Here is a 12350-nt window from a genome sequence, read left to right on the forward strand (position 1 = left end):
GACCCGCACCGGGGGCTGGACCCGTGTTGGAGGGGCTGTTCTTCCCCGGATGGGGGGGGGCGGGAGGTGGCTGGAAGCTGCGGCCCGGCGTGGAGCCCGGCTGCGGCGGGGGGGGGGGAGCTCAGGTGTGCCGCCGTGAGTAGGTGTGTCCGCGGGCAGAGCCCTTCCCCGGGGCTGGTACCTGCGGGTCTCGGCTGCGGGGACTCGCGGGAAAGCGGGAGAGCCTGCCTGGGGCTCGCCTTCTCCTCGCAGCCCGACCCTAAGCAGCCCTTGACTAAGCGGTCGGTGCTGGAGATGAGCTCCTGGACCGGGCGGGGCGGTGCCGAGAGCCATGTGGGTTTGCGGGCTTGTTTGGTGATTGTAACGTTGCATCCACGCTGGCTGGAGGCACAGGAGTGAGTCACTCAGTTCTGCATTGTATACCCTGTACAGTGATGCACACTCAATGGAAGTATCACGTAGAGAGTTTAGATGCCATCAATGACTCAAAATCAAGTAGCTTTTCCCTCCGAAAATGACATGATTTCTACTAGCAATGCCTACTTTGTCAAATGCAACTTTGACGCTATATTTTCTGCCAAAGTAGATAGGGTGGAAGCTTCCCCACATATCAAACAATTTGGATAAAATGCCACAGGAGAGTCTTAAAAGGTTTCTGCTTTTCTAAGGAAGGATGTATGCCTGGGATGCAAGAAAAACAAGAAGTGAAGAGTGGAAGTAAAAGAACCTCTGCTTTGTCTCAGGAAGTTGTGTCTGATCAGAAATTGTATTATCTTGCACAGCTTTAGAAACTTTTGCTTTAACGTGGAGTGTTGCTGGTTTAAAAACCCCTTCACTAAGTCTCTGTTCCTGTCTCTCCTGCTTTACTGAAGGAACAGAGAAAAGAAAGAGATCTTCTGTCCTGGTGCTTTCTGGGGAAATATGTCCAAGACTGCTGGAGGGCCCCATGGTCTAAAATGAGAGTGGGAGATGGCACAGACCAAGAAGAGCAAAAATCTCCGGATCTCATTAATCATGTGGTAATACCCTCCTCAAATTTTGAACAACAAAGGAATGAGATTCCCAAGCATTTTTTATGGTCATCAGTGCCGAAGAGAATTGCTGTCTCGGACTTTCTGTAGTGTTTCTGACATCTCTTACTTTTGCTTGGGGGTTAGAGGAGATGAGAAGGCCACAATGCGTTCATGCAACGTCAGCCATAACAGGGCCATAATCTTCAGTGGGGCCATCGTCATGATGGTCAGACAAATAAAAACTGTAAGAGGTAGTATTTATTTAGACATGTGCCTGACTGAATAAAACAACTTGCCATCTAACTCCATTCTGGCGTGTGTCCCAGACAGTGACTCTGCATCTCACCCATCTTTCCCTGACATACTGCAGCTACAGGTAAAACAAACTTCAGGAGCAGGAGGTGACTGTATCAATCACATACACATGGAGAGCCCTCCATCCAGGGTACCTGACAATGAAAATACAGATTTTAAAAACAAAAGCAATATTATGCAAATATTAAGCATGGAAGGAAGGATTTAAACTGAGACAATGGGCTCTTAATGAAAGGCACAAACATCAGTCATTCACAGCTGAATGAGTGCAAGTTGATCGGAAGCTGGGTGGAGTGACAGCCCCGAAAGCTTCACATTAAGTCAATTAAATCCCATTATTCTTTAGATTTTTTTTTAATAATTAAATTAATTTTATGTGACTGTGAAAGGAGCTGAAATGACTGCCAAAAACTGTTCTTGTGACAGGCTACAGAGGCGGGATTAGTCAGTAATCATGGCACCAGGATGGTGCTCAAGAGAGGTGGGTTAAGAGTTTTGTGTCTTATCTGCCCAGCTCTGAATGGTGACAAAAGGGACTCTTCATTCCCACAAAGTGGTGTTGGGGACAAGTACTCGGCTTGCATGGTAGGAACGTATCGCCATAACTGGACCGCCTCTTACAGAATCCCAGCAGTGCTCCTCAGACCTGATCTGTGATTTCCTGGGTGTGTTTGTAGGTGGATGATGCAGAGCATGTTGCGTTGCTTCCTTTCAGATAGTCATACATGTCTTGCTGTGAAAAGAAACATGCCTTTCAGACAAGATTTCATATGCATTCAGGCATGTGTGCATGCATTTGCTCAGTCTGCCACACTTCCATCACGGCAGAACTGCAGATGCAAAAGGAAAGGCGGTGTGAGGCCATCTTGTTGTAGGCTTATCACAGTCTCCCTTCTAGATCGTTCAGATATAACCGGTCATACTGAGCCGTGCTGTTTTGGGCAGGAAAAATCCAGCAGGGAATTGTTGGCTGGTTGTTATCTGCAAACGTTTCTTCTTCTCTTTCTTTTTTTAGTGTATTGCCCTTCTCCTCTCCCAATCCTTTCTTTGCCTTCAGGTTGCTGCTTCTTTCCTAGGAAGTCATTGGATATGTCACCGGGTACGTCTCTGCAGAGCTAGAAGCAGCCGCCAGAGTGGCTGTCAACAGTGTGCTCTGTAACCCCCTCCCTTCTGTCTGCAGGGCTGACTGCTCAAATGCTAATGCACTGCATGTGGGATTCATCTGCCTTTAGCTTTTGACATTGTAAGTTAATCATCTGAGTGCAAGCTCGTCACTTAAGGCTCTCTATATAGTTAATGGAGAGAAATAGACACCTCCAGAAGGCAACTTGTCTCATCCATCTTAGGCATCTATGTGAAGATGAAATGAGTTGCCTTTCGGAGGTGTCCATTTCTCTCCAGTGAGTCTGAAGGGAGCCCAGGGTGACTCGCTTAGATGGATATGATTAACGTTTAGATATGTACAGTGAGGAGAAATGAATCTCACTTCTTTTGAGTAATTCTGGTAGTCATGACCTCGTGGAGATTGAGAACCTCTTGAGACTTTTCTGCATACCCTATAAAATCCTAGCTAGGGGCAAATCTGAGCTGCTTTGCAGTTTTCTGGCAAATAAAAGCAGTGCTGATCAGCCAGGTTAATCCCAGTGCAGCAGGATGATGCTAGTCAAAAAAGGGGCAAAGAAATGTTCTTCAAGCAGGTTCCAGAGGTGCCATTTTGCTGTGGGCTGCTCCCACCCACCCATCCACCCACCCATCCGCCCATCCACCCACCCATCCACCCATCTCTATACCATGGCTGGGTGCTCAGAAACAGGTGACTCTAGATCCACTCTTGCCTGCACTAAAACAGGTTCTTCTTCAGCTTCAGAGTGATTCAAATCTCATTTTAAGGGCTTTTGCAGCTCTCCCTGAAGCACCTTGTGCTGGCTGTGATGAGGTGCTGTACGAGGCACTCACCAGACTCACCATAGTCCTTCTCTCAAAGCTGCCTCTTTCCTGAGCTCTGGATGCCACCCTGTTACCTTCCTAAGGAGATAATACTTTTTTGCCTTCTATGAAGAAGTGATCTATTGTGCTGTCAGCGCCCAGTAATCTACTGCACTGCAATTACTCCTCATAAGCGAATTAGCAAAACAGCATCCTCATTCTATTTGGATTAACTTCTGCAGTTAAGAGTTGATAGATGATACCAAAAATACCACTGTAAATACTGTGTATTTTTATGTTTGAGCTTCTCAGAAATATTTTCAGTCTTATGTTTTCTGTGGGTGGTCCCTGGTCATAAGCAGTTCTAGGACCCTGAAGTATAAACAGATGCTACTTCTGCAGGGAAAAACAGAGCTGCCCTTTTTAAAAATGCTGTCCTAATAAAAGCTGCTGAAATTCAAAACTTGGCAGGATCTTATTCCTCAGCAAGGAGGCAATTGGTCATTAGTTTGCTGTTGTTCTGTGGTCCTTCCTTGTCCACATGTCAGCGCTGCAGCCTCAGATGCCTTGGAGCTGTGATGTGCTGCCCGGTGCTGTCAGCGCTGTCTTGCTTCAAACGGAGCAACCGTGGTGTCAGCTCAGCAGCAAAGGTCTGGCCGGGAGCATTGCCCAGAGGGCACAGCCCTAACACGCATCTAGCAGACAAAGTGTAAATGCATGTGGCACGGTACGGGCACAGCGCCTTCTGGCTCTGCTACGCTGAGGCAAAGCCAGTTTGTGGCTTGTTTATTTGTACAGTGGTCAAAATAATTATGTATTAGCTTATGCCTGTGCCCTACTCTGGGTATTTTCTTTCCACCTTTGTCAGTGGCACTGGTGAACGCTCAGCAAATGTCACCCTTACTCCATCATTCTCTCTTGGTTATTTTGCAGGCTCATTTATCTTGTAGCACCCTCCCCAACCCCAGCAGCTCATTCTTGTGCATGCAGTTCATTTACTGCTCACAGCTTGCCTGGGATCTGCTTTGGTTAATGCTTTAGTGAAGTCTTAATATGATATATCCTGATCAATGCCCCGCCGAGGCTGATGTTTCTCACAGTCTTTTGACTTGATTACAGCCAACCTGGTTGTATTGTGCTCTCCAGCATACAAGCTTCAACTCCCCTGAATCGCACCTATTGACATGCGGTTTCTACAAGGTGTCCGTCACATCTCGCCTGAACCCAGCTTCACTGGGGCAAGGATGCCGCGGTGCCTGCTTTGCCGGGCACTGCGCGGTGCTTGAGGAGCCCTGTTGTCCTTTCACAGAGCAGTGGGCTCAGACCACCCGAAGGTGCTGGGTGAAGATGCAGCATGTTGACTGCAGAAGTTGTATTCACAAAGAAGTTAAATCGGGACTCAAGATACAGCAGAGCTATGGAGTCGAGCAGATCTGCAATACTCACTAAACCACTAGGAAAAGGAGTTTGGGATATGCTGGGACAGTGATAAAGCGTGCACATGGGCTTGTGTGGAATCAGGGAGCCCCTTTCACGCTGACTGCCCATGTGCTGGAGAGCGCAGGCTCCTTTTGCACACTTTGATATGGCCATCCACTGGGGATTTTGGAGGGCTTTCTAGAAGAGATGGGAAGTTGATGAACCATTATATATGTTTCCCTGGCATGTATATTTGGAAAAAGATGTAAAAAATGTGTAATTACAGTTAAGGGGTTTCAAAACTCCACAAAAATGCACTTGTAGTTTGGATTTTCAATGGCATACTTATTGCTGCAGGAGTTTTTGTGGACCCCTTGCTGGACTTGGTAAAAGCCCCTATCAAACACACAGCACAGAGTACTCTTGACAGAAGACTATATACTTCTTATTTAGATGGCACCTAATATTAACTCTTGAATTGCTCTAATTATAGTATTACAACATTATGTTTTTGAATTTTGCTACAAATAACCAATGGATGAAAATGCAACCTGAAACTTAGCCCTCATTTTTGTTGCAATAAAGTGAATTGAACAGGATGTCTCTTACACACTTTTTGCCTTAGGATGACTATCCATTGCTGGAAGATTTATTCCTCTTAAACTGAAAACAGTCAATATTTAAACTCCAGGTTTGTTAAAAATTCATTCAAATTTCAACCCAAATGTATTCCATGACTTTGTATGTATGGGGAGATTCTAGTACAGCAGTCAGTATATCTGAGCACGGCCAGAATTTCTCTGCTAAAACAGGAGTGTGCTGAAGTATGCAATTTAGTCCATATTGTACAGTGACTGGATAATTTTTTTTCTGCTTTTATTTTTCTGTAATTTATTGCTATTCTGACAAACCACAAAGAAATGCTTTTAAATGACTTTCATATTGCTAGATAAGGAATAGCCAAAACAGTATCTTAAAACCTCCAAAGTCTGTATCTTCTCAGCTTAATAAAAACATTTGTGGAGACATTGAGCAAATAATTGTGTTCTGTTGTGATTCAAAATGTGAACACACAGGAATTACACAGAAAAGAAAAAATGTTGTTGAAGTGGTGAAAACCAAAATCAGTTTCACATTGAGCACCCAAAGCAACGCATGTCTAAAGTTGTTTGTAGGCAAAAGCTATAGTGGATAAAATCCTCCAGAATAAAGGCATTCTGTAACTTTTTTCCCAAAGAACTGCCCTAAACTTTGACTCATCTTGGCTACATCCCACAGAAGTTCTTTAATTACCTCCATCCCACCTATTGGGGGTGTGCCTGTGCCGACTGTAAATTTTACGACACAGCATGCTCTGGTATTGCTGCTGTAGCTTCAGCTGTTAGCTGGGGATGTTGTATGGTTCTTAGCCTGACTGTAATGGGGATGGATCACTGATTTGGGATGTTGTTTGAAAACACTGCCATTGCCAATGTCAAATGGTTAAGTAGTAATGTTGAACTGGGTGATAAATAGAGGTGGGGATAATGTGATCCATTAATAAGGATGTATCTCAGTATGGGTTTAAAAGATGAAATGAAGATGACACTTAATGGCTAGAATTTTGTTTCAGTTTGACATTCAGTATAGTTGCTTCTACTGGATTAATTTTAAGTCTTTTCAGTCACTTACGGCATAATTCTTACTTGTACCCAAAGCCTGCTGAAATTGGTAAGAAAACTTGCCCAGTCTAATGGGTGATGGATCACACCCTTGGGAGCAAGTTGTGCAGAGAGCATCTCTGCTCAGACATCTTCTGTTCTATTCCTAGTCTTTCTTTAACAAATGCTTAAGTAACATTTTACATTACCTAGAACATAGTAAAGGTGCCAATGCCCAGTAAGAAGTTCACTAAATAGCAGGTTTTTATCACCAACAATCGAAGATGCATTAGGATATAAGAATACAGAAAAATTTACGGGCCAAGGAGGTATCCAGAGTTTTTGAGATCATGTTTTAGGACAATGGCCACAAACAATTTAGCAATTAAATCCTTCACAGCTTACAGCTAGGGTTGGTCAGATAAGTAATCTCACCACCACTGGATAAGGCAAGAAGTCACTTATGTGCTGGGAGCCTGCTGTTCCTCTTGACGGCACTGCCCCATCCAGAGGAGCTGACGCGCTCTCTCTCTAAATTTTCTGACACGACACAGCCCAGCTTAGATATGCCACTGTTAGGAACGGTGCTTTTTATGGGTCATGTGTTTCTCAAGTGTGCATGGCACATTTGCTTTGCACAGTATTTGTTGCTGATGGTTGCCCGATTATCTGCATGGGCTACCAGGTGCATCCCAGCTGCTGACAGTGGTTGCTCAGTCAAATCACTGACGAGTTGACAGCTTTGCTTCCTTCTCATGTCCCTCATTTGATCACTCTGCTTTACTCACCGCTATGGCTTGGGAAAACAGAGAGTGTATGTATAGAGCAATGCTAACTCTAACGCTTTTCTGGTACACACACAGAAAGAGCAAATGGACGATGGGTCCGCCTCACTTGGGAAGGGGGCTGTGTCCTGGAGCTACAGAAGCATCTGAAGAGGGTTCCCTCTGGAATCCCAAATTGCTCAGAAACAACTTTATGTGCCACCCTATATGCTATTTATATGCTAAATGCTCTTATATGCCATTACTAGGTCTTATTGTTCACTTGTGTGTGTGTGTGTGCACTTATGAGTATTCAATACAACACACAGGTGAGCAATACAACGTGGGCATCCTTGTGACAAGAGATGCTATGGAATCACAGAGGGAGAAGCAGGTTTGTTTTCTTCATAACACCAGCACAGGCTCAAATCAAATGAGTCAGGTAGGGCATTTCTGCATGTAATTCTAGAAGTATTGCACACCCCATCAATACCAAGCAGTGTTTTCTTTGTCTAGTCTGTATTCCTTTAGGCTCATCTCATTTGGCCTGTGATTATTTAGAGGGAGCAGGTGGAGAATTCCCAGTGAGAGGAATAATATAGATGGAAATGAACTTGTCTGTGCAATCAGGCTAAACTGTTTTGAGAGAATTCGAGCACATTTGTTGCATGAGAAATTCCAGTTACCAGTATCTTCCACCTGACTCTCCACATTTCTTGCATCTTCTGCATCATTTAGCTGTTCCCCCCCAGCACCTCCCTCTATTCCCAGTGGAAATCAGTAATGGCAGAATATTATTGGTCTCTCTGACAGTGTAGCTAACAGTATTTGAAACTTACTGTACAGTGTCCGCTACATTTTGTTTCCTACATTACTAGATCTGTTTATGCCAATCTTCTGAAATCCTGTGCTGGTCCGCTCCTTCTAGAGCCTCCAATGTATTTTCATTTCATTTTAATGTACACATTTCTGGTGGATAAAAATAACAGGTTTTGTCTACTGACAGAAAGACTGTCAGTAAAGCAAGATTTGTTCAGTGCCTCTTTCACTAAGATGTTGCCCCGTACATCCTTCGGGAAAAGTGCTGTTCAGACAAAGGTGAGCCATGGACAGGAACCAAGGTGCTATTTAAAACCATAAACGTCTTTATCTGCATCTTATCCCTCCAAAGGCTGAATGGAGGACTGACTCAGGCTGCTATGGTCCTGCAGCACATTTCCATAATGGGTATAGATGCACAGTAACACAACCTGACATTTCATTATTTTTAATAGTGCTATTGCTGGAAGGAGCTGCTGATGTGAGTGCACATTCCAGCAGCAGGCAGAGGTATTAATATGGAATCACGGCAGCAAGTGCTGAAAGATACGTGGCTGAGAGAAAAGGCAGTGCCACTGGCAGGATACAGTACACAGACTAAGATTCAATTACACAGTATTTATAGGCCCATACTTTCTGTTTCAGTGGTGTGCAGCTGCAAAGAAGGAAGAATAAACTTCTTCCTCTAGCAGTGCCTCTATGGCACATCCAGTAGCTCACAGAGAGTAGCAACTTCTCGACCAAGAAGAGAAAGGACTGCCCTGTGTGTTTGGTTTTTGCCACAGCCCAAAGTTGCTCCCGATGTGCATACTGCTGTGTATGTGAAAGTGAAAGGCATGTGTCACTCATTTTTTGGAGCAACGGTGTTTTTCTGGAATTACACGATCTCTTTTCCCCTTCCCACCCCAAGCTTTGCTGCCCTGCCCTGGCAGTAAGGCTGGATCCTCCTCTGGGGCAGAACTGCTCTGCCCCTCTCCTGGGGCTGCAGGGAGCCGCAGGGCTCCAGCTCGGTCCTGGCCGGAGGATGGGCTGAGGGAACAGCACGGGGGACACTGCTGGGCACGACATGAGACATCACTGGACATGACAGATACCAGCGCAGGTACCTGACAAAAGTCACAGATGGTGCCCCAAGGGGTGGCCGGGTTTTGCAGGTGATTGAGATAGAGTTATGCGAGAATTGGCCAAAATTCAGAGAGAAGTGGAAAGGGAGAGCTGGGGACTTTTGGGGAGCACAGCCTTGCAAGACGCACAGCACCTCAGTCACCACATCAGTAATTGCATGTAAAGCTGAGCTTGCCTACCTAACTGTATCAGAAAGACCAGATTTGGGTATGGATGTTGCAAAACTGAGACCGGTGGGGAGGAGGTAATTTGGGCAGGGTTGTCAATCTGGGAGGAGATGGAAGTCCTCTCCAGTCCTGCGAAACAGAACTTGTGCAGACATGACCCAGAGAGGGAGAGAAGCGCCTAGGGGAGAGCCAGGAACCCCCTAGCAGTAGCAGCTTGCAATGACTTTATGACCAGCATATGTGTGTCCCACTGCTGGACATCACGGGCCAGGGAGAAAACACTGAGCCTTGGGAAGGATTTTATTCTAGCCAGGCATAAAGGAGGGAATTTGCAGATCCCAGAAGCAGCACTGTAGAGCTATCCCTTGCTGCAAAGCTTCCTTCACTCCCTTCCTCCGAGGCTCCCAAGGTGCATTCCCCCTGGCTGTGTGCGTTGTTTAGCTGTGTGTAATGCGGGAGCTGGCACAGAGGAAAGGCATCCCGATGACTACCACCATAGCTCAGCTGAGCTCTCAGGGGCCTGCAGGAGGGTGGGCAGCCCTGGAAACCGTGGGAGATAGAGTAGGTTCACCCTTCAGAAAAGAATGTAATCGTATCTCAAATTTTCCTCACTCTTTGGTGAATTACAAAAATGTCTTTACCTACAAAGGGGCCTAAGCAGGTCAAATTTTGCTGTAGGTACCAAGTTTGCAGTGGTGACTAACTATAACAGGGAAAAATTAGTAAGAGAAATCATCTCCCCTCATCTCTGAAATATATTTTAAATACTTTCAGTACTTTACATTTTCCTTTACCGTCCTCTTTGCATGCAGAGTGAGGTAATCCCTCAGCAAACTCATAACTTGACCCTCTGCTAACACCACATACAGATTCCAATATTGAGGTTTTAGAGAAACATGAAAAGCAATTGATTAAATTTGGATAAATATTTAGGAGGATTTTTTTAAACCTACCTCCCGCTAGTGCCTTTCTCATATTTACGTGCTGGCTGAGATAGCTGAGTAGAAATGCCAAAACCTCTGGAATGGGTCACATTATAGAAAGTTCAGTGTGCTGCTAGAAAATGAGGAATATTTTATTATACCAAACTCCCCTGAGACAGGATGGGATGGGTCATATGAACAACGCAATCTATCCGTCGCAGGTAAGCAAGCCATGAATAACAAATGGACTCTAATTTAGGAATGTAAATAGAGAGATGCCTGATTTGAGGCACCCAAGTCTAAACATTTTAGGCATCATTGTACAAATAAAGCAGGCAATTTTGTACAGTTTTCTGGGCTCATAATGGGCCCTGGCTAAATCCAGTTTCCAATAGTGAGATTTCAGGAGAGATTTAATGATGCCGCAAATAGCACTGCACAAAGCACAGTAACCAGTTACTTCCTTTTAAGTTACAGCAGCATTTTTAAGTAAAAAACCCTGTTCTCTGCACATTGTTGAGATTTTTGTTATAGAAACACCACTTACAATTATCTTAGATTTGCATGATAGCTAAACCAAATTCACAGTCCTTACCTCTAATATCACCTGCTATTTTGGGGGCGTTCGTTAGCCGGGATCCAAGCAGGTTCAGTCCCTCTGCTCCCAGTTTTATTTATGTATTTTGGTTTGATGATACTTCAGTGAGAAGTGTAAAAGCCCTGAGGGTGGCTCTTTCTGGTGGGACTGGCTGCCTCACCGGACTGGAGGTACAGACCATCACGTCCTTGCTTTCCCCCTGTCCCTGCAGCACCTGCATTCACACTGTGTGGGCACAGCTTCGCTCAGGAGGATGGTCCCAGAGGAGGTCTCAGCTCAGCACTGCCCGCAGCCACACATTGGGGTATTTCCCATTAAAACCAACTTTGGGGTTCAAATCCCCTGAGGATACAGACAGCTCAGCCCAGACTTCCCATGTCCTGGGTGTCGGTGAGGAGCCAAATGACCCCCACCAGCCCAGCGGTCCCTTTCCCAAAGGGTGTCCTCTGGAGAGCAGCAAGGCTGCCTTGATGGGGTGCTGCCTCTTGGTGTCAAAGGCCAGGGGCAACGGACAGCAGTGGCTGGGCTACAAAAGCACAGATTATTTCCAAAATAAAATACATCTCATCTCCTCTGTTGGTGACAGAGGTATTACAAACCCATGTTTACCTTCTCTCCCTGCTCCACCACGTAGGAACACCCTAGGGAGTCCAGCTTAACCCTCCTTTCTAGAAAAGTGGTGAGCAAATTGCTTCTTATATCATGGGCAAAGGTGTTTGTTTGCCACTGTGTCTGTGGTGCATCTCCAAGGCAGAGCTTAAAATGGAATAAGTCCTTGGGTGAGAGCAAAGCAGAATTTTTCAAGGAGCACTGTTGCAGAACAGAGGAAGAAGTGAGTGTGACTTTGCAGTTGTCTTTGGTCACTCTGACACCAAAGCAAGTGCACTCGGCCTTTGGATCCACCCACAGATGTTTTATTTTGCACACCCCGAAAGGAGCTGTGTTCAGAGAAAGGACACTCTCAAGAACAGGTAGCGGAGGCAGAAGGGTGCTCTTAGAATGACATTTTCAGGCCAAGGAGAGGTCTATGAAGGAGGTCTGTGGGTACATGGCCATCACAGTTAGCAAAAAAGTAGAAATAATCCCCCCCCCCACAATGACTTCTTATTAGATACTTGAAGTTCAGGCTTCATTTTCTTACCTGAATGTGTTTTTTATTATTCCCAAAATTCACTGCTTTCATACATCTTGTAAACAAGCACAGCTAATGAATAAATAAGTTGCAGAGTTAGAGTGGATAGTTTTCTCTAACATTACTGACCAAGTTCTGAATCTCTCGAGCTTGTATGTGGGAACATGGTTAAAAATTAATTACTTTCACTACATCCATTTCACCTCTGTTGTTGTGGCACAAAATGTCCCTCAAAGAAACAAGGAAAAATCCCACTCAGCCAAATTAGCTTTTCCTTCTCCTTGCCTTTTCAGCGATGATTTGTTGGAAAGACTGGCAGAAGGTGAATCATGAGTGACTGTATTGCAGGGCAGTTTGGTGACCACAGATATAAGCAGAACAGTAATTTGTTTAGAAATTATGTTTAGTATGGATCAAAATGTAGAGATCATAGTAGAGATCATATACTGCAAGGGGAAAGAAGGAGTTTAGAAACAGGTCATCATATCCATGGCAACATAGGCAGGATC

Source organism: Harpia harpyja, chromosome 3, assembly GCF_026419915.1.
Source record: "Harpia harpyja isolate bHarHar1 chromosome 3, bHarHar1 primary haplotype, whole genome shotgun sequence".
NCBI lineage: Eukaryota > Metazoa > Chordata > Aves > Accipitriformes > Accipitridae > Harpia > Harpia harpyja.